We start from the raw sequence: 22501 nt of genomic DNA, 5'->3' as shown, positions 1-22501 counted from the left end.
ACCTACTAACAATACTTCCAAAGTTTCTCCTAACAAAATCATTGGAATATACACAGAAATTTATATATAAGAATATTTGCTGAGAATAAATATCACAACTATATAACGGAAAATAAAAAGCACTGAAATCTCAAATTATAAGAGTTAAAATACAGTACATTAATGTAATGGAATAATACACAGACATTAAATCCCTATTTCTGGAGATATTTAATAGCAACGCAAGGGATCAAAGCATGAATCCCAATTTTGTAATAAACATTACATGATGTCTGTATATGAATATACATTGCCAGTATACATATTCAGGGGTTTCCCAGGTGGTGCCAGTGGTAAAGAACCCGCCTGCCTATGTAGGAGACATAAGAGAAGCGGGGTCAATCGCTGGGTAGGGAAGATCCCTTTGAGGAGGGCCTGGCAACCCACTCCAGTATTTTTGCCTGGAGAATCCCTTGGACAGACGAGCCTGGTGGGCGATGGTCCACAGGGTAGGAGTAGGACACGACTCAAGTGACTTCACACACATGCACACACACACATTCAGAGGAACAGGAAAGGATGATGACAAAGGGAGAAGAAAATAAAAGTATATTTACCACGTTAAGTTTATAGTCGATTTCTATTCTTTAAACATTCCTATACTTCCTGGATTTTCTTACAATGATTGAATAATAAGAAAGAAAAAGAAAATCAATGCTTGAAAGAAAAAAAAAAAAAAATATATATATATATATGTAAAGATCCCCTTCAGAGACAGCAGATTAAGAACAGACTGATAACCTGGAAAATGTGTCTAAATAAAACACATTTAAAGTGGCCCATGAATAATAATCACTACTGCAATTTGAATTCCAAAGAAGAATTTAAACACCTAGCATGCTCAAGAAAAAAATCTTCATTATTTTTAAAGAGTTAAAAGAAAAAAAATTCAGGTGGACTAGAAATTCATTCTCATTAGCATAAGAAATCTCAGCATGATGTTTGTAGACAAAGAAGAAAGAATTGCTAAATTTGAAGAATGATTAAAGAACAGTTTAAAGGAGCTGAATCACCTAAATCCTGGTTAAATGTGTGACCGGCATTTCCTTTAACTGCAGAAAGAAAGAAAGTGAAGTTGCTCAGTCCAACTCTTTGCGACCCCATGGACTGGAGCCTGCCAGGCTCCTCTGTCCATGGGATTTTCCAGGCCAGAATACTGGATTGGGTTGACATCTCCTTCTCCAGGGGATCTTCCCGACCCAGGGATCGAACCCCCATCTCCTGCACTGCAGGCAGACTCTTTACCGTCTGAGCCACCAAAGAGCAGCAGATACTCTCTGCAGCTTAAACCTCCAGGTACAGTTTATCACTGATGAGAAAGCAGGACTACTCACACTGTCTGCTTTTCAGATTCTAAGCTTCTCCCAAGAATCTAGAGAGATCTAAGACGGGTGACCTTGGGCGAAAGTCTCCAGAGTCACAGAGAAAGCTCTGGGTCTGAAAACAGATGGTACCATTCTTGGAATAGTTTATTTGGCTGTTCCCAACACATCAGTATTTAAAGGCATAAATATTGTTGCTTCTGCTTTAATGAACCTTATAAAGAAGACATACGGCCACCAGAGCAAGTAATGAACCCCTCATCAATTCGCTCCCACTGAGGATCTATCCATCAAAAATGAATGCCCATATGCAAACCTGAATATTGTGAGAGAATAAAAACTGCATTCAGCCCTGTAATTTCAACCCTGCAGTAAGAGGACTGGCAGTGAGTCTACAAACTCAAGTCCACCTCTTTTGTTATTTGACCTAAAGAGCCATCAGACTGTCTTCATTATAATGATGCACATTTGTATGTATGAGAGCTGTAATTTATTGATTCTCAAGTCTCTTTTCCTCAAAGCCAGTTTAAAACAATTAGGATTTGCAAGCTGTTCCATAAAAGATAAGCACCCAGCATCAGGGGTGATATTTCACAAAGGCTGACTGGTGCATGTTAAGTAGGTTGATTGCTTCTGGGGCCTCCAAGAGCCTCAGCCCCTGTCCAAGGCAGCTGTCCTTAAGGTAATGACGCTGATATTTAAAGGGGATTGGGAAAGCTAGGGAATGTATTTTAAGCTGAGCCATGAACCAAGTTCAAAAATTTTAATGTATTTCTCACTGCTTCAATAGCGACTGCCACATCCTTCAAGAGAAAAAGTTAACACACCAGCAGAGGCTACCATGCACAAAGAATTATCACCTGCACCTGTCTTCTTTACATCAGTCCTCCTCTGTAACATCATCTCCTCAAACCCTTTTAGCCAATTCATATAAGATCAAAGCTGGATTGGAAGAATCAATATTGTCAAAATCACTATACTACCCAAGGCATTCTACAGATTCAATGCAGTTCAGCTCAGTCACCCAGTCATGTCTGACTCTTTGCAACCCCATGGACTGCAGGATGCCAGGCCTCCTTGTCCACCACCAACTCCCAGAGTTTACTCAAACTCATGTCTATTGACTTTGATGGTGATTCCATCCAACCATCCAACCATGTCATCCCCTGTTGCCCCCTTCTCCTCCCACCTTCAATTTTTTCCAGCATCAGGGTCTTTTCAAATGAGTCAGTTCTTCGCATCAGGTGGCCAAAGTACTGGAGTTTCAGCTTCAGCATCAGTCTTCTAATGAATATTCAGGACTTATTTCCTTTAAGATGGACTGGTTGGATCTTCTTGCTGTCCAACAGACTCCCAAGAGTCTTCTCCAACACCACAATTCAAAAGCCAAAGTACTGGAGTTTCAGCTTTAGCATCAGTCTTCTAATGAATATTCAGGACTGATTTCCTTTAAGATGGACTGATTGGATCTTCTTGCTGTCCAACAGACTCCCAAGAGTCTTCTCCAACACCACAGTTTAAAAACCAAAGTACTGGAGTTTCAGCTTCAGCATCAGTCTTCTAATGAATATTCAGGACTGATTTCCTTTAAGATGGACTGGTTGGATCTTCTTGCTGTCCAACAGACTCCCAAGAGTCTTCTCCAATACCACAGTTCAAAAGCATCAATTCTTCAGTGCTCAGCTTTCTTTATAACTCTCACATCTATACACGACTACTGGAAAAACATAGCTTTGACACATTCACTGCAATCCCTTTCAAATTCCCAATGACATTTCTCATAGAACTAGAACAAAAAAATTTTTTTAATTTATATGGAGACACAAAAGACTCCAAATAGCCAAAAAGTACTGAGAAAGAAAAATGAAGCTGGAGAAATCAGACTCCCTGATTTCAGACTATACTACAAGCTACAGTCATCACTGGATTCTGGGCTCCAAAATCACTGCAGATGGTGACCGCAGCCATGAAATTCAAAGACGCTTACTCCTTGGAAGGAAACTTATGACCAACCTAGATAGCATATTCAAAAGCAGAGACATTACTTTGCCAACAAAGGTCTGTCTAGTCAAGGCTATGGTTTTCCCAGTGGTCATGTATGGATGTGAGAGTTGGACTGTGAAGAAAGCTGAGCACTGAAGAATTGATGCTTTTGAACTGTGGTGTTGGAGAAGACACTTGAGAGTCCCTTGGACTGCAAGGAGATCCAACCAGTCCATCCTAAAGGAGATCAGTCCTGGGTGTTCATTGGAAGGACTGATGTTGAAGCTGAAACTCCAATACTTTGGCCACCTGATGTGAAGAGCTGACTCACTGGAAAAGACCCTGATGCTGGGAGGGACTGGGGGCAGGAAGAAAAAGGGACGACAGAGGATGAGATGGCTGGATGGCATCACCGACTCGATGGACATGAGTTTGGGTGGACTCCGGGAGTTGGTGATGGACAGGGAGGCCTGGCGTGCTGCGGTTTATAGGGTCGCAAAGAGTCGGAAATGACTAAGCAACTGAACTGAACAGTCATCAAAATTAGGTAGTATGGGTACAAAGATAGAAATATAGACCAATGAACAGGACAGAAAGCCCAGAGGTAAACTCACACACCCAGGGCCAATTAGTCTATGACAAGGGAGGTAAGAATATTCAATGGAGAAAAGACAGTCTCCTCAATAAGTGGTGCTGGGAACACTGGACAGCTATGTGTAAAAGAATGAAATTAGAACATTCTCTAACATCTTACACAAAAATAAACTCAAAATGGATCAAAGACCTAAATGTACAGCCAGACACTATAAAACTCTTACAGGAAAGTGGAACACTCTTTAATATTATTTTCAGCATTACCTTCTGGGATCCACCTTCTAGAGTAATGAAAATAACGAAAATAAACAAATGCAACTTAATCAAACTTAAGAGCTTCTGCACAGCAAAGGTAACCATGAACAAAATGAAAAGACAACCCACAGAATGGGAGAAAATATTTGCAAATGAAGGGAGCAACAAGGGATTAATCTCCAAAATATACAAACAGTTTATGCAGCTGTACATCAGAAAAACAAACAACTCAATCAAACAGGCAAAAGATCTAAATAGATATTTCTCCAAAGAAGACAAACAGATGGCCAACAGGCACATGAGAAAATGCTCAAATATTGCTATTCATTAGAGAAATGCAAATCAAAAATATCATGAAGTTATCAATTCATACCAGCCAGAATGGCCATCATCAACAAGTCTACAAACAATAAATACTGGAGAAAAAGAAACCCTCCTGCACTGTTGATAGAAATGTAAATTGGTACAACCACTGTGGAGAATAGCATGGAGATTCCTTACAAAACTGAAAACAGAACTACCATATGATCCAATAATCCTACTCCTGGACACAAATCCAGAGAAAACCATAATCCAAAAGGGAACACGCACCCCAGTGTTCACTGTAGCACTCTTTACAACAGCCAAGACATGGAAGCAACCTCAATGTCCACTGCCAAGGAATGGACAAAGATGCTGTACGTATGCACAATGAAATATCACTCACCATTTAAAACAGAATGAAGCAGCGCCATTTGCAGCAATGTGGAGGGACCCAGAAGTCACCACACTGAGTGAAGTCAGACAGAGAAAGACAAATACGTACGGCATCATTCACTGTGGAGTCTCACTTCTTCAGAAGATACAAACGAACAAAACAGAAACAGGCTTACAGATAGCAAAAACAAACTTATGGCTGATTACCAACAGGTAAATGTGTTGGGGAGGATAAGTCTGGAGTTCGGGATGAACACACACATACACACACACACACACCATGGCATATGGTTAATTCACCACATATCATTCACCATAACATATAAGATAGACAACCGGCTTCTCCTTTGGGATTAGCCCACCCTCATACCTTAGCAGGGGGTGTACTACCAAATAAAATTCTGAGCTGTAACCAAAAAAAAAAAAAAAATGGATAACCAACAAAGACCTAACCTACTGGACAGCACAGAGAACTCAATATTCTATGATAAACCACATGAGAAAAGAATCTAAAAAAGAATGAATATATGTATAACTAAATCACTTTGTTGTATACCTGCAATTAACCACAACACTGTAAGCCAATAAAATTACAATTAAAAAATTTAAAAATAAGAATAACTTGGTTTGGGAGAGTTTTTTAGAGAAAAGTGGTCAGGACAGGGCTCTTTTAATCAGAGAGCTTAATGATGAGAAGGAACTTCACATAGACATGAGGAGGGAACAAATCCTAGACAGGTGGAGGAACAGATGCATAGCACATGAAGTAGGAAGGCATTTGCTGTGTTTAAGAAACAGCAAAAGGCAGGAGCACAGTGACCAAGGAGGAGGGTGTCACGGGACGAACTCTGAGAAGAAGGCTGGAGACAGCTCACGGAGAGGTTCAGGCTAAGAGAAGTATGGATTTTATTCCAGCCCTCACGTAAGTTTCATGAGGGGAGACACTTACTCTACTTATTCAATGTTGGCACCCCAAGGCCCAGAACTCTATTAATAACATAGTTGGCACTCAGCAGAGATCCAACGGACTGAGAGTGTTGTCCAGTGTCTAAGTCGTGCCTGACTCTTTGCAGCCCCACGGACTGCAGGACGCCAGGCTTCCCGGTCCTTCACTATCTCCCAGAGTTTGCTCAAATTCATGTCCATTGACTCACCTCATACCAAACCTCAAGTCATCACCTGCCCACTACCCAAGGCAAGCTCCCTGTGGTGGGGACCTTTTCCCAGGTGACAGAGGGGTTGAGATCTCACATCAAACCTTTAGCTTAAGGATGTCTAGGCTACTCAGTTGCATCTATTACCACCTAAGTGAAGACACATAAGAGGGAGCTAATTCCAGTGCATCTTGGACTGCTCCTGAAGAATTAAATATTTTATTGTGATGTTACTACTTGAATTTATTATCCTTCGCTCAGGAACAAAATTAAACATAACAAGGGCTGTTAGTCTCCCCACAAAAAAAATAAACAAATAAAATAAAGAGAGAGATCAAGTCCACTGTCCAGGAGTCAGTTCTCAGTTAAGTCAAGAGGAATGTAACAGGAATAGAATCGAAGAGAGACAACAGATCCATGCGCTCACCATCCACTGAACTGTCACCATATTAGAAATGAAAGAGGAAAGTGATTAAGTCACAGTCCTCGACGGGAGAGAAAGACCTCTGGAAGTCTGCACACAATGAGCTCGGTGCTGTGACAACACGCCAGGGGAGCCAGGTCAGATCTTTCCACCCATCAGAAGGATGAGAAGTTTGACAGATGGATGAGACAAAGCAGAGAGAGTCCATTAAAAAGCATCGTTTCAGAGGAACTAGGGAAGAGACAAATATTCAGAGCTCTCCCATCCTTCAACCAGAGCAGAGATTTAAAGCTGTCTCCAGATATTCCTAAATGTCCCCTCGGGCAGAGATGAAGCGCGTGGCTACAATCATTCTCAGTTGAGAACTTCTGACCTACAGAATTAACATTAAATATATATTATGTATATATGTACATATATTCATATATATGGGCTTCCCAGGGGGCTCAGCAGTAAAGAAACCACCTGCCAATCAAGGCAGAAGACTCAGGTTCCATCCCTGGGTCGGGAAGATCCCGTGGAGAAGGAAATGGCAACCCGCTCCAGTATCCTCGCCTGAAAAATCCCATGAACAGAGGAGCCTGGTGGGCTACAGGCCATGGGGTCACATGGAGTGGGACATGATCAAGCATGAACACATGCATACACATATACATACATATATACATATGTATATTGCAAATACTCTAGATTTCATTTTTTTTTTGGATATTCCACTTACTCCTGTTGCTACCACCCATTTCCTTCTTTCCTCTCTCTGCCTTCCCCCTCCTACTTCCCCTCCCTTCCTCTCTCTCTCACACACATGCACACACCCACCCCTCTATTCCATGGATGACACCAGACAGACTCAGCCCCCAGGCTCCATTTTGCTCCCCTTGCGGGAGTAAGAGGGCAGAGTCACGTGGATCAGCACCCATCAAGCAGGTGGCAGGGGTATTTCTGGAAAAGCCTGCATGGCATGAAAAATTACTGTTTCCTCAGGCATGGAGACAAAACTAATAGCTGTTTAATTATATGTATGCCAGTTGTTAAAAATTAGCAAGGCTTTAAAAGAAAATAAAGCTACTTAATAACTCTTTCCCTGTCTCACCAGAAGAATGACACAAATATTTTAGACTCATACACCTACACGCACTTCTAAAATAAATGAGGCAGTTTACAAAATTAAATTAAAAGTAAAACATGTCAAGATAAAAAACAATCAACAAAAACCCAAGAAGGGGGAAAAAAAAGATAACAGACAGAAATGGATACTAACAAACAGAAGATGGATTTCTTACTTGGAGCTAAGCCCTAGAATGGCATGCTATTTGCTAACAGATAAACAGAATAAATACAAGCTACGCTATTCCCAAAGTAGACAATAATGAAGCCCTCCAGGTGTAGACACAACCCCCTAATAATGGCCCAAACTGTCAGAAAATGGACATGAGGTGAGCCTGGACAAAGACAGAGCTAGAATCCCTGAGTTCCTAACACCATTCTCTTTAAATCAGGGGATGAAAAGTAGAGAACTACGGACCAAATCCAGCCAAGCGATACATATTTAACAGAGCCCTCATTGTGTTATCTTAAAACCTTAATTTGAAAACAAAGAGACTTCACCAAAAAAATCTAATTTCCAGTTTCTCTTGAAAAGGCCAGAGATCTGGCAACACTGGGGAAGACTGTTTCCATGGCAACACAGCTGTAAACAGTGGCTGCCCTGAGTGGGTCTTGCACCTTCCTGCTTGCCCTTGCAATCCCCACTGGGCATAGGACCCCATTAGCAGCTGATTTTGGAATCCTACTTTGAATCAAGAACCAAGACAAAGGAAGTTTATTGGCCTCATTCCCCAGTTAAAAATGAAAATTCTACTGTGAAAGAATCAATCAAGGTTAAATGCTCGAGAGACAATGCTCCCCTCTACAGACCAGAAGGGAAATCGGGTAACACAGCTTTCATATTAGCCTACAGACTACAAAACCAGAACGAGAAGTAAGCCTTGATTTTCGGCAGACCACTCAGGATGTTTTCCCACTCTGGTATATAAAAGAAATTAAATGCAGAACAAAGTGCTGCTTGCGTAATCTGGCTCCAACTCTTCACCTCCCCAAGATGTAAGTCCTCCCACTATGGGTGGAATTACCCTCCCTGCCTCTGGGCTCAGCTATTTGACCTAAGTTGGCCAACAGGATTTCAGCTGACAGGGCACAAACAGATACCTGAAATGGGACTACACATTGGAACCTGCTCCCCTCATAACTCTTGCGTCACCATCAGGACATGCAAAGACGATCCCACTAGATGGTGTGGGATACATGGCTGCTGCCGCAACGACTTCCAGCTTAGATCAGCGGACCAGTCAGTTGAGCCCAGACTAACATGTCCAGCCAAGATAGGTAGACAATAAAAGCGCGTTGCTGTATGCCTGCCAGGATTTATTTATTATGCAAAGGCTAATTGATATATACACACATAGTTTACTAATAAGTCATTTGATTTGGTTCAGAAGATGGTTAATTTCCTGAGGCTTCCTCTCAGGCCTGCTCTCCTTAAGAAAACAAGTTGGTTTCAGACTGTCATCTAACGGTAGAAGCAAAAAAGGATAAATTCATATTAGGGTGCACAAAATAAGCATTAACAATTGATATAACAAGGGACAGGCCACCAATTTTTGAGAGAGTAATCATAAATATCATTTGGGGCTATTTATTTGTTCATGCAAAATTAAGTTTTTCATAATAAACATGCCATTTCTTTAGTGTATTATAAAGCGTGTTTGTTTTCTTCCTCCTAGTTTTTAAAGCAGAAACAGAAATTCCTCTTGACTTTCCTAGTGAACAAAACAACACTACAAATTTTTAGGTAAGGAAATATTTCTTATTGCTATTTATACCTCAAATTTGCATACTGCTTTATAGCTTACAAGGATTTTCACCAGCATTTTCTCTTTTGATCTCTATCTGAAGCCTGTAAAGCTGATATAATTTCAACCCTTTACTTTTGTTCCTAAAGGAACAAAAAGTTTGAGTAAAACACTTATCCACAAGTGCTTTCATAAAAAGCTACACTAAGAGATCTAGAACCTACATCTCCTCTTAGCCACCGCCTCTTCCAACTACATTCTTAGATGCGAAAACACCATTGAAATTCCAAACACATTGAAATGTTGGGCTGTGTATGTGTGTCTTTCCTCACCATATCTCTTACGATACAATTCTCCCACCATATACATACAACCAGAGCATTTAAGGCCTGACTATTCCAAGTGTACCCACTTACTCAAAACTAATGGTTTATATCATGAATACAGCCTAAGATAATAAAGTATTAATTATGTTCTGCTATAAATCCAATTTTCTATAGCTCTTTTAAGATGACTTTTAAATAATTCTATCTCTTACTAGGAATCTTTACAACCTCTTTCAGGCATTCTTTTTTTTTCAGAAACCATATCCTAAAGACTTAAACTTTAAAAAAAAAAAAAAGTATTTTCTTGTCTTCCACTCTTCCTCAAGTCCCATATTTCTTTCTTCCCCAACTCTACTTTTACTTTATATCTTTAGATCTCTCTTTAACTTTTCTATAATAATTAACTAAAATACACTTTCATTGTACTTATAAATATGCTTATTCAAAAGTTTATTTTTTATTCTTATTTTTTAAAGGAGGTAACAAGAATGATTTGTTCTTTCCAAGATACTATTTTAAAAAAAAAAACTTCTAAAATTATTTAAAAGGTGATTGGAATGAACTGTGTACCATAAACTTTTTCTTGTAATGTTTTTATATGTACACATAAAAATTTTTAAAGATATAGGATTAGAAAGGAATCCAACTATAATGAAAAACAGCTCAATATCATATAAGACCAATTACACTTAAACAGTAAACTACCACAATTGTATGGATATAAACGCCAGTTAAGAATCTCAATTTCAAAAACCTTCAAAAAACAAAAGTTGAAATAATAATGCTGACTAGCTAATGCTTTAATATCACAGATTGTTGTATGACAATAACCCTACAAGGTAAGTACTGCTGTCCTCATGACCTACACCTGAGAGGCTTAAAGAAGCTAAGCAAGGCACCCAAGGTGACACAGCTTCCAATGGCAGAGCCAAGTCACAAGCCTGTCTTCAAGGCCCAAATTCCTATCATGTCTCCCTTCTCTTACCACGGGCACCATCCAGAATTCAGGACTTTTCTTATCGCGTGACTAGCCACTATAATGGTTTCTCCAACTGTGAGTCCTTTTCCATACATTTCAACCTGCACTGACACTCCACTGCCCACGTGGCTGAGTCTAGGTTCTCGAATCAGAAATTCAAGACCCTCATCAAGACACCCTTTTCTTAACAAATGAACCATAGAAACGTAAGGCCTACATTTAGCTACTATGTACACCACGTTCTCCTACCACTTCCATCCCTCACTGGCATCATTAGTTCTGACTGAAATGCCGTGAAAATGCCGTCTGCTGTCGACCACTGCAGGTATAGGTCAAACACAATCTCAGAGAAGCCTTCCGTTTCCAGCCAGAAATAATCTTTTCACCCTCTGTATTGCTATAATTCTATATTTATAGCAATACAATTACTAAATATGTCCATGAAATGTAATTATTCATGCCACAGAAAGTTTTTTTTTTTCAATTTCTCAAATATGTTATGCTCATCTCACCATCATACCTCTGCTGTATTCACCACCTGGAACATTCTCCTCACTCCGTCTCCTTTGGCTAACTCTTACTTGTCCTTCAAGTCTCAGTTCAGAGGAGACTTTCTCTGGAGAACCTTTCTTCACTGCCCCCACCTTGGACCACCTCCTCACAGCCCAGAAGAGCTAACTGGCTGTTTACTTGTCTGTCTCCCTTTTAGACTAAATCTCATCAGAGACTCCATTAACTTTGCCCACAGATGTATTTCAACATCTAACATAGTACCTAGCATGTGGCTGGAACAATTTTAATGAATTTACAGTTAAACTTCCCTTATTACACTGATTAACCCAGAGACAAACTTCAAAGTACAGGACTTTGCAATTGGTGATTCTAATTAAATAACTGTTGGATGAAATAATTCTTATGGTACATGGGCTATATTAACTGAGTTCTCAAACAATATGGACTAAACTGCAAAATAGTACAAATGTGAATACTTGACAATGTCTCATAAACAAGGATAATAATTTAAAATTCATTTCAATGGTTAAAACTTATAACTGAATCAAACCTACAAGGTTTGCTTGAATTATTACAAATCATTTTCTCATTGCTATTTGCAGCTACCTACATTCCTCAATTACTATTTATCTGTACTACAAAGTTGTACACACTCCAAGTTACCTGGACTCTTTACCATCAGTGTGCATTCTCAGTATTGTTTTACTGTATCAATTGCTGTTAATAAGCCAACCTATTTTTGTCATTTTAAGACCTTCACTCTTCCACGATCAAGCTCTTTTCTTCCTCCTACAATCTATAAAATTATCTTATATTTTCTAAATAATAATTATAGTCCATTTCTTCCACAAGTCTCTCTTCATTAAAAGCCTAATTCAGGTTTAGCTTTAATTCATACATCTATGAGTTCATTCATTCATGAGCACCTGTCTCATGGCAAACACTACGCATGGCTCAGCTGGTAAAGAATCTGCCTGCAATGCAGGACACCTGGGTTCAATCCCTGGGTTGGGAAGATCCCCTGGAGAAGGGAAAGGCTACCCACTCCGGTATTCTGGCCTGGAGAATTGCATGGACTATACAGTCCATGGAAAGAGTCAGACATGACTGAGCACCTTTCACTTTAAGATAAGAGTTTTATACATTTCAGGAGGTGTTAATATCCGATAAAGGCCTAATAAGACTCAAGATCATTCATAATTATTAATAAGACACCAGAACAAGATTAGAAAATGAAAGTTAAAACTTAGAAAAATATTTGCATTATATGGAAACCAAAGAATTTATCATTTTTCAAAAAAGGAAGAAAAGAACATTCCAATAGTAAAAGGTACAAAAGATAGACAATTCAAAGAACATAAATGGCTCTTTAAAAAAGTGTAAGATACTATATTTCACTAATTAAAAAACAGCTAATTAAAATAATGATATTCCTTTTTATCTGTTCTGAACCTATGAACAAAAGCTCTCACCACCAGTGTTCACAAGGACATACCTTGCTGTAAGATATTAACTAAGACAGTTTTTCTAGGGAACAATCTGGCAAAGTAAAAATAAGTAATATACACCTTTTGATCCAGAGTCTACTTCTATGACTAGTATCCTAGGAAAACACAAGATGTATTACAAAATATATGTATACATCTTATGTGTTATTGTTCAGTCACTAAGTCATGTCCAAGACTTTGCAACCCCACAGACTGTAGCCCAACAGGCTCCTCTGTCTACAGGATTTCCCAGGCAAGAATACTGGAGTGGGATGCCATTTTCTTCTCCAAGGGATCGTTCCGACCCAAGGAACGTCTCCTTTATTAGAAGGCAGATTCTATACCACTGAGCCATCAGGTAAAAGAGCTTCATTGCAGAATTATTTATAATAGTAAAAAAAAAAAAAAAACCCACAAGTCCACTGATTAAGGACACAATAAATGTATCTAGCCATTTGGGAAACTATGTAGCAGCTAAAAGAGATAAGGAAAAACTTGTGCTAACATAATAATACATTATTACAAGAAAGAAAAACACTATTAGAATAGTATGAATATATTGAAACATTTCATACTAGAATCAAGCCAGTGACATTATTACACGGTTAACAGTGAATCCACTCTAGGTTATTTTTATATTATTTCCAAATGTGTCATGACTGGCTGAAAACTTTGGGACTAAATTATTCTATCAGGCCACTCCAGCTCTAATATTCTTTAATTCTAAGAACCTTTCACACATACAGCTTAAACAAAGTGTTCTTACAAGGCCCCAATGGGTCTTCCCTACATGTTTAAGTGCCCTCTATCAAAATGCAACGTGAAAATGCTAAAGTGTCCAGAATTCTAAATCCATGATGAAAAGCCTGAGTTAACACTATCCTACTGACCATCAATGACAATTCATGCTGCATACATGCATTTATATTCAATCAAAATCATAGACACAATTACCTCTTACCTCAATAATACCATAAAGACCATTAAACCTTGGGGATAAAAAACTAAGAAAGATACTAGAACCCCTTGAACATTTAAAGAGATGAATAACAACAAATTTTGCTTATATGATACACAATCTAAAAATACTAAATATAAATCAAACTCTATTGGAGGACAATCAGAGACCACAATGTAGCCTCCTGTAGTGGGCGCAGCTGGGATTTGGAGTCAGAGGACCTGGGGATGAAGACCATTTTTTTGGCTCCAGAATCCAAGTCAATCTAATAGCCTATCTAAATCTCATTTATAAAATGAACAGAGGTATAATAAATGTACTATATACATATATGGTATGTGTGTGTATATACATATATATACACACATGTACATGCATGCTCAGTCGTGTCTGACTCTTTGCTGCTTCATGGACTGTAGCCTACAGGCTCCTCTGTCCATGGAATTCTCCAGGCCAGAATATTGGAGTAGGTAGCCTTTCCCTTCTCCAGGGGATCTTCCCAACCCAGGGATCAAACCCGGGTCTCCTATATTATAGGTGGATTCGTTACTGTCTAAACCACCAGGGAAATAAACCTATAAAACATGTAAAATGTGCCTAATATACTGCCTGAGACAAAAAAGGTTCTCAAATACTTGTCTAATGGAAACAGGTGCATCGCTATCGCTTTCATTAAGGTATCCAGTCTGTTCCCCTTAATTTTTGTAATATTGCATGTACAACCATCCTATTTAATCTTGATATTGCATGTTTGAAAGGGGTTTCCGGCCCCTTAAAGTTCTACTTGTTGACATATTCCTTTCCACTATAAATATACAAAAATGTGTCATCTCAAAAACTCAAGGAGGGAGGAAGCATACTTACAAAGCATACCCCCCAAACTCCGGGCTGCTGTCCTCTGAGCTCAGAGCTCTTCTTAGGCACGTATGTCTGACTCTTAACATTTCTTCATGAGGTTCAGGGCAAGAGGCCTAGTCAAGTGGAGGATCTTTGGTTGCCCCTACACTTTCCCCAAACCACCTACAGATAAATGAAACAAGGAGTAAAACATACCTACAACCTTAAAATTTTTTAAGCAATTAATGATAAAGTAAGCTCACCCTATGGACAGTTTGTGTGCATGGCAGAGAATAAATCACATCAAATCAGAGAACAGAGAAACTGTTTCTTGGATCATGCAAACACCCCACTGAAGTCACAGGAGTTCTTCACATCCAATCCCCAGCCAGCATACTCCTCGCTGGGGACTTCCACCCATCCCCAGTCATCCCTTAGTGTGAACTGTAGCCCAAGTCTAGCCAAAGGTACTATCCCTAAGTCTATTAGTGGGTAAATTAACTAAGGCAGGTAATGAATTTAACATGTTACTTCTGAATTTAATGGACCAAACATACTTCTAAGCCAGTAAATGAACCACATGCTAGCACTCCTAAAGGAAATACTTTATAAACTGCCCAGCTCTTCCAACACTTAGTACAGCAATAAGTAAAAATAAAATGCCTTTGGTTGTAAGATCTGTGGATAGAAATATTCTCAATTCTTTGCGACTCCTTTCAAAGCAGTCTGTAAGAATCTACAAAAAATTATCAAGAAAATTGGTAATTGTCCACATAAAAAGCAGATCAGAATACATCTATAAATCACTCCAAAAGGAAAAAAAAAAAAGTATTCTCTTAGTCAAAATAAACAGTCAAGACAGAGTCCAAAGTGACCCAGAGGTCATGCCGTGGGACAGGACGTAGGCAAGATGCATAGCCAACTCTTTCAACAAAACAGCAACCTTCATTCTATGAGTCATGGACACACACAAATTTCTGTGCCAACATGAAACTACCAAAATGTTAATCTTCTAGCTATCGTGTCTACTAGAGCAGTCACTAGCCAAAAGTGGCTAAAGTGCTGTACACATAAAATACACATAACATTTAGTCCATTTTTTAAAGTTATTTTAGGATGTGAAATATCTCCAGTTTCATTCTGACTTCATGTTGAGAGTGAAAACATTTTGGATGTGTCAAAAAAATTACTTAAGAGTAATTTCACCAGCTCCTTTCTACTTTAGTATAGGTACTAAAAAAAACTTAAACTTGCACTGTGTGTCTATGGGCACAGCTCTGTATAATCAAAAAAAAAAAAAAAAATAACAAACACTGAGCCCTTCCTGGGGGATAGGCCCTGGGTTAGATACTTTACATAATACTTGGCATAAGGCTGCAAAGCGGTTTTATAGAATGTCCGCAGAAGCGACTGAGCTCCATCAAACCGCTGAGGGAGCAGCTGGAATTCAATGTCCAGGTGTTGACAGGAAATAAACTCCTGGAAGGGACTGTTAACAGCTGACGCTGAGGCAACTTCCATGTTGGCAAAGGAAGACAAGGCACTGATATAAACAGCGCTCCCGAGGGTAGCAAGTTTTTGTGACTCCAAAACAGGTACGAAGCAATTATATGCCAGGCCAGGCAACGCACACGCCAGGAGGAGGCCGACCTCCTTGACAGCTCAAGCTTCACAGCTGCTAGCGACGGGACGCGCTGTGCTCTCGAAAAGAGGGCAACCAAGTTCAAACTCCCCGTATACCTTGACCAGGACCTGACTGTGGACACGCATGCCGAGGGAAGGGGGGCGTGGGGGTACCGGGCACGCCGGCTCCCCAGCTTCGCCACAGACCCGCCCCGCCCCCGGCCCCAGCCCAGGGCTTCCGCGCAGCTCCGGCGTCCCGACCCCCGGGACCAGGGGAAACGGGACCCAAAACGTCAAGACACGACAGGGAAGTGGTACGGAAAGGGCGAGGGGCGGCTGAGGGAAGCTACCTGAACTAGAAGAGGACCCCAGGTCCTTAACGCCGGGTCATTGCCGAGGCCCCACCCGGCTCCCGCGGCCACCGGCAACCCCAGGAGGTATAACTGACCAGACGCGGAGAAGCAACCGACTCCGCTCTCCCCAGACTCGCAGCTATGGCAACTTGAACTAGCCGCCCAGCCGCGGCGAAGGTACAGGGCCCCGCTTCTCCCGCTTGGCCCTCTGGGAGTTGTAGTCTACCTCATGCTCAAGAGCAAGGAGTTACTAGGAGAGAGCGACTCCAGGAGAAACTGCATTTCCCATGATACCCGATGACTGGTCTTGCGGGTGACTTTCCCGGAAGAGGCCGGATTAGCGGGCACCTGAGTGCTTAGGCGGCGCCCTCTTGCTCTGTTCTTTTTGTTAAAGTGCCAGTAGCAGCTGTAAGAGACAACCCCCAGATAAAGAATTAAGAGGGCTGCTTTTGCCCTCACTCTAGCATCATCAGAACTGTCTAAATTATTCATTTAAAATAATAAAAAAATCTAAGTAGTTGTAATACACAAACTATGTTTCTTTCACTCTGTGGGGAACAGGGAAGTGTAATTTCCAACAGTGAGATGGGAAGATCCCCTTTATACCAGGCCCCAATGTCTGTTTCTGAAGGCTCACAAATTCTCAGAACTGAAAGGGAACAGTGAAGATTAACTAATCAAATCCTTTGGCCTGGAAAGAGCAAATGACGCGACTGAAGCCGCACAGTTCACAAATGGCAAACCCCAAGTGGATGTGGCTGTCACGTCATGGCAGCTGCTACCTTCAGTGCAGGCTGTCATCTCCTCAGTCGTTCTAGAACATGAAAGAGACATATTCCACTACAGATGTCGGTTTCAGTAATGAAAAGGTGATGATAAAACCTTCAACAAATAATTGAACCCTGGACATGCCATTGCTGCTGCTGCTAAGTCGCTTCAGTCGTGTCGGACTCTGTGCGACCCCATAGACGGCAGCCCACCAGGCTCCCCCGTCCCTGGGATTCTCCAGGCAACACTGGAGTAGGTTGCCATTTCCTTCTCCAATACATGAAAGGGAAAAGTGAAAGTGAAGTCGCTGAGTCTTGTCCGACTCTTCGCGACCCTATGGACTGTAGCCTACCAGGCTCCTCCATCCGTGGGATTTTCCAAGCAAGAGTACTGGAGTGGGTTGCCGTTTCCTGCTGCAGGAAAAGCTATTGAAGAAGACCATTAATTCTTCCCTCCTCAAGGCTAAAATCAAATCTTCTTTTATCTGTGAAAGTTTTCCGGGCTACCTCCAGTAAAGCTAAATCACATTTCTAAACTACACAGTTTCCTTATTCTAGTAATTTTGTACTGTAATCCGATCCCAGTTGGTCTCCTCCACTAGACTCTATGGCTCCCCTGGTGGCTCAGCTGGTAAAGAATCTGCCTGCAATGTGGGAGACCTTGATTCGATTTATGGGTTGGGAAGATCCCCTGGAGAAGGGAAAGGCTACCCACTCCAGTATTCTGGCCTGGAGAATTCCATGGACTGTAAAGTCTTGGGGTTGCAAAGTGTTGGACACGACTGAACGACTGTCACTTTCACTAGATTCTAAGCCCTTCAAACATGGGGTCCTAACCTTTTTAAATTTTTCTCTCTCTTCTCAGCCTTTCCTCACTGCACATTCTCCCTTTGTCTCTCTCTCTTTCCCGCATCCCCCCCAACCTCATGCTTGTGTGCATATACACAAGCACACAAAGTCATACTATATATTACAATTATTCAAATATTTTCTCTGGCCCACACTGAGAGGTAAAGTTTATATTCAGTTTGGATATAAAATAATTCTTCTAAAGATCTACCTATATATTTGCTTCTATCTTCAAGCTGTTCGATCCTGAACACATTCTGTATTCAAGAATGTGCTCCACCTGATCCTGAAATTAAGGTAATTCAGAACAGCCTTAAGCTTTCCCCAAATGCACGTGGAAGCATAATAATAACTCCATTTATTGACTAACATTTTAATTTTTCAAAACAAGTGTATTCATTTAACTCAGCAAATATATGCTGAATCTTTCTATGAAACAGACATTGTACTAGGCCCTGAAGATGCAGTAAAAAAAAAATGAGAGGATAAACAACATCATCTCTGCCCGCATGTTGTTCACAGTGAAGTGAGGGAAATAGATTATGAAACAAATTATTACAAACCCAGGTGAGAATAATGCATAAGTTTCTATCAGTTCAGTTCAGTCGCTCAGTCATGTCTGACTCTTTGTGACCCCATGGACTGCAGCATGCCAGGCCTCCCTATCCATAACCAACTCCCGGAATTTCCTCAAACTCATGTCCATCAAGTCGGTGATGCCATCCAACCATCTCATCCTCTGTCATCCCCTTCTCTTCCCACCTTCAATCTTTCCCAGCATCAGGGTCTTTTCAAATGAGTCAGTTCTTCACATCAGGTGGCCAAAATATTGGAGTTTCAGCCTCAGCATCAGTCCTTTCAATGAATATTCAGGACTGATTTCCTTTAGGATGGACTGGTTGGATCTCCTTGCAGTCCAAGGGACTCTCAAATGTCTCCTCCAACACCACAGTTCAAAAGCATCAATTCTTCAGCACTCAACTTTCTTTATAGTCCAACTCTCACATCCATACATGACTATGGAAAAACCATAGCTTTGACTAGATGGACCTTTGTTGACAAAGTAATGTCTCTGCTTTTTAACATGCTGTCTAAATTGGTCATAACTTTTCTTCCAAGGAGCAAGCATCTTTTAATTTAAAGATTAATTAAATCTTCATCTGCAGTGATTTTGGAGCCCCAAAAAATAAATTCTCTTACTGTTTCCCCGTCTATTTGCCATGAAGTGATGGGACCAGATGCCATGATCTTAGTTTTCTGAATGTTGAGTTTTAAGCCAACTTTTTCACTCTCGTCTTTCACTTTCATCAAGAAACTCTTTAATTCTTCTTTGCTTTCTGCCATAAGGGTGGTGTCATCTGCATATCTGAGGTTATTGATATTTCTCCCAGCAATCTTGATTCTAGCTTGTGCTTCCTCCAGCCCAGCATTTCTCATGATGTACTCTGCATATAAGTTAAATAAGCAGGGTGACAATATACATCCTTGATGTACTCCTTTCCCGATTTGGATCCAGTCTGCTGTTCCACGTCCAGTTCTAGCTGTTGTTTCTTGACCTGCATACGGATTTCTCAGGAGGCAGGTCAGGTGGTCTGGTATTCCCATCTCTTGAAGAATTTCCCACAGTTTGTTGTGATCCACATAGTCAAAGGCTTTGGCATAGTCAATAAAGCAGAAATAGATGTTTTTCTGGAACTTGCTTTTTCGATGATCCAACAGATGCTGGCATAGACATAAAAAAGACACTTCCTGATGAACTGATGTCTGATCAACTACAGGAAGACTGACTACCAAAAAAGCTAATGAAATCTTGAGATGCATTAATAAAAACTTATTTTTCCACAACTTCTCTTCTCTGGTTCAATCATATTTAGAAAATGGGACAAAATTCTGGGGACCCCATTTTTAAAGTGATATTAACAAAATAAAGCAAATTCAGAGGATATAACTTGGACCTACAGATAAAGAATCAGCATTGAGTTCATTATGACAAAGAAATTTTAAAATACATTGTTAAATTTATCACAGCTTTCTATCATATGGTGTGCTCTCAATACAGCAGTATGCTATATGCTATCCAGAAAAAATAGTCAGATCATAGACTCTTTCTCGTTCTCAGCAAAAGACATGAAATAAAATAAAGCTAATAAAAAAAAAAGACGATTTTATACAAAATGAGCCTTGTAACTCCCAAATGACCTTTAGTGCTTTTAATTGATATGACAGGCACACATTATCCCACACACACAATCTCAAAACTACAGTTAAGCTGAACCATCTGAATTTAGAATTGGAAAAACCCGCAAGAATTATCACCTGCAGTACATAGTTTTCTTTCGCAATGTTAATAGACGCACAAAGACATTACCTGATGTATTGGGTTTGCTAGACTGCCATAATAAAACACCACAGAATGAATGGCTGAAGCAGCAGAAATTGATTTCTCACAGCTTCAAGTCCAAGATCAAGGTGTCCGCAGGTTCAGGTCCTCCCGAAGCCTCTTTCCTTGGCCTGCAGGTATTTTCCTGTCTGTCTGTCCTCACGTGCCTTTTCACTGTGCAGGCAGTTAGTAACCTGGAGCCTTTCTTCTTATAAAGACACCAGTTGCACTGGACTAGGGCCCCACTCCTATATCCTCATTAAACCATCCCCGGGTGGTTTAATGAGCAATTAACACACACCAACCTTAATTACCTCCTCAAAGGCCCTGTCTTCAAAGATCATAACACTGAAGGTTCACTTCAGTTCAGTTGCTCAGTCGTGACTTTTTTTATAAGAAGAAAAAGTTGACTCTTTGCAACCCCACAGGATGCAGCACACCAGGCTTCCCTGTCCATCACCAACTCCCGGAGCCTGCTCAAACTCATGTCCATTGAGTCGGTGATGCTATCCAACTATCTCATCCTCTGTCATCCCCTTCTCTTCCTGCCTTCAACCTTTCTCAGCATCGGGGTCTTTTCCAATAAGTCAGTTCTTTGCATCAGATGGCCAAAGTATTGGAGTTTCAGCTTCTGTATCAGTCCTTAACGATGAATATTCAGGACTGATTTCCTTTAGGATGGACTGATTAGTTACCACTTCAATATATGGGACAAGGGAAGGAAGAAAGCACAATTCAGTGCATAACACATTTCTCTAAGACTGTACCTCTGCAGTATTACTGGCATCAGTGACCCTCCCACCACCCGATATCTTGATAAAATTAGATGTGGTGGATAATCTTGAGAGGGTAACAGGTAGGAAGGCCAGAGGTCCCCAAGCAGCAGAAGGAAATAAACTGTAGATGGAAGACTTTTTTTTTTCCTTCTCTACACAAAATTAAAAGAGGCTTCTTTTAATTCTGTGTTAACAACACATGGTTCTGCCTTGAGCTAACCAATGTGTTTTTCTTATGGAAATGTTTTTCTTAAGCTATGTTAATGAAACTATGTATTTGCTTTGGAATCTGCTTTTCTTCAAAACGGTTCAAAAAGAAAAAAGACTAACTTTTTTCTTTTCTCAAAGCGTGAACTTCCAGATGTTCAAGCTGGATTTAGAAAAGGCAGAGGAACCAGAGATCAAATTGCCAACATCCTATGGATCATCGAAATGGCAACCTACTCCAATACTCTTGCCTGGAAAATCCCATGAATGGAGGAGCCTGGTAGGCTACAGTCCATGGGGTTGCAAAGAGTCGGACAAGACTGAGCAACTTCACTTCACTATGGATCATCCAAAAAGCAAGAGAGTTCCAGGAAAGCATCTATTTCTGCTTTATTGACTATGCCAAAGCCTTTGACTGTGTGGATCACAGTAAACTGTGGAAAATTCTTAAAGAGATGGGAATAGCAGACCACCTCATCTGCCTCTTGAGAAATCTATATGCAGGTCAGAAAGCAACAGTTAGAACTGGACATGAAACAACAGACTGTTCCAAACAGGAAAAGGAGTACGTCAAGCATGTATATTGTCACCCTGCTTATTTAACTTATATGCAAAGTACATCATGAGAAATGCTGGGCTGGAGGAAGCACAAGCTGGAATCAAGATTGCTGGGAGAAATATCAATAACCTTAGATATACAGATGACACCACGCTTATGACAGAAAGTGAAGAACTAAAGGGCCTCTTGATGAAAGTGAAAGAGGAGAGTGAAGAAGTTGGCTTAAAACTCAACATTCAGAAAACAAAGATCATGGTATCTGCTCTCATCATTTCATGGCAAATAGATGGGGAAACAATGGAAACAGTGACTGACTTATTTTGGGGGGCTCCAAAATTACTGCAGATGGTGACTGCAGACATGAACTTAAAGGACGCTTGCTCCTTGGAAGAAAAGCTATGACCAACTCAGACACAGTATTAAAAGCAGAGACATTGCTTTGCCAACGAAGGTCCATCTAGGCAAGGCTATGGTTTTTCCAGTAGTCATGTATGGATGTGAGAGTTGAACTATAAGAAAGCTGAGTGCTGAAGAATTGATGCTTTTGAACTGTGGTGTTGGAGGAGAC

The 22501-nt window shown here is 40.5% G+C and overlaps 1 protein-coding gene across 8 annotated transcripts in view; it reads right to left on the bottom strand.

Annotated features, from left to right (window-relative positions):
• Window positions 1–16577, bottom strand: part of CEP128 (centrosomal protein 128) — a 479221-nt gene extending 462644 nt beyond the window's left edge. For 6 of the 8 annotated variants that reach the window (XM_070378430.1, XM_070378426.1, XM_070378432.1 and 3 more), the window contains exons 1-2: window positions 16393–16577; window positions 14447–14602 (exon numbers count right to left, since the gene is read on the bottom strand). The gene's annotated coding sequence lies outside the window, so the exon portion shown is untranslated. The remainder of the gene's footprint in view (window positions 1–14446; window positions 14603–16392) is intronic. The other 2 variants (XM_070378431.1, XM_070378428.1) reach the window with 1 other exon arrangement.
• Between the last annotated feature and the right edge of the window lie 5924 nt (window positions 16578–22501).

The sequence above is a fragment of the Bos mutus genome, chromosome 10 (assembly GCF_027580195.1).
Source record: "Bos mutus isolate GX-2022 chromosome 10, NWIPB_WYAK_1.1, whole genome shotgun sequence".
Lineage (NCBI taxonomy): Eukaryota > Metazoa > Chordata > Mammalia > Artiodactyla > Bovidae > Bos > Bos mutus.
The sequence above is the reverse complement of the archived record's forward strand: the minus strand, read 5'-3'. Positions and strand labels throughout refer to the sequence as shown.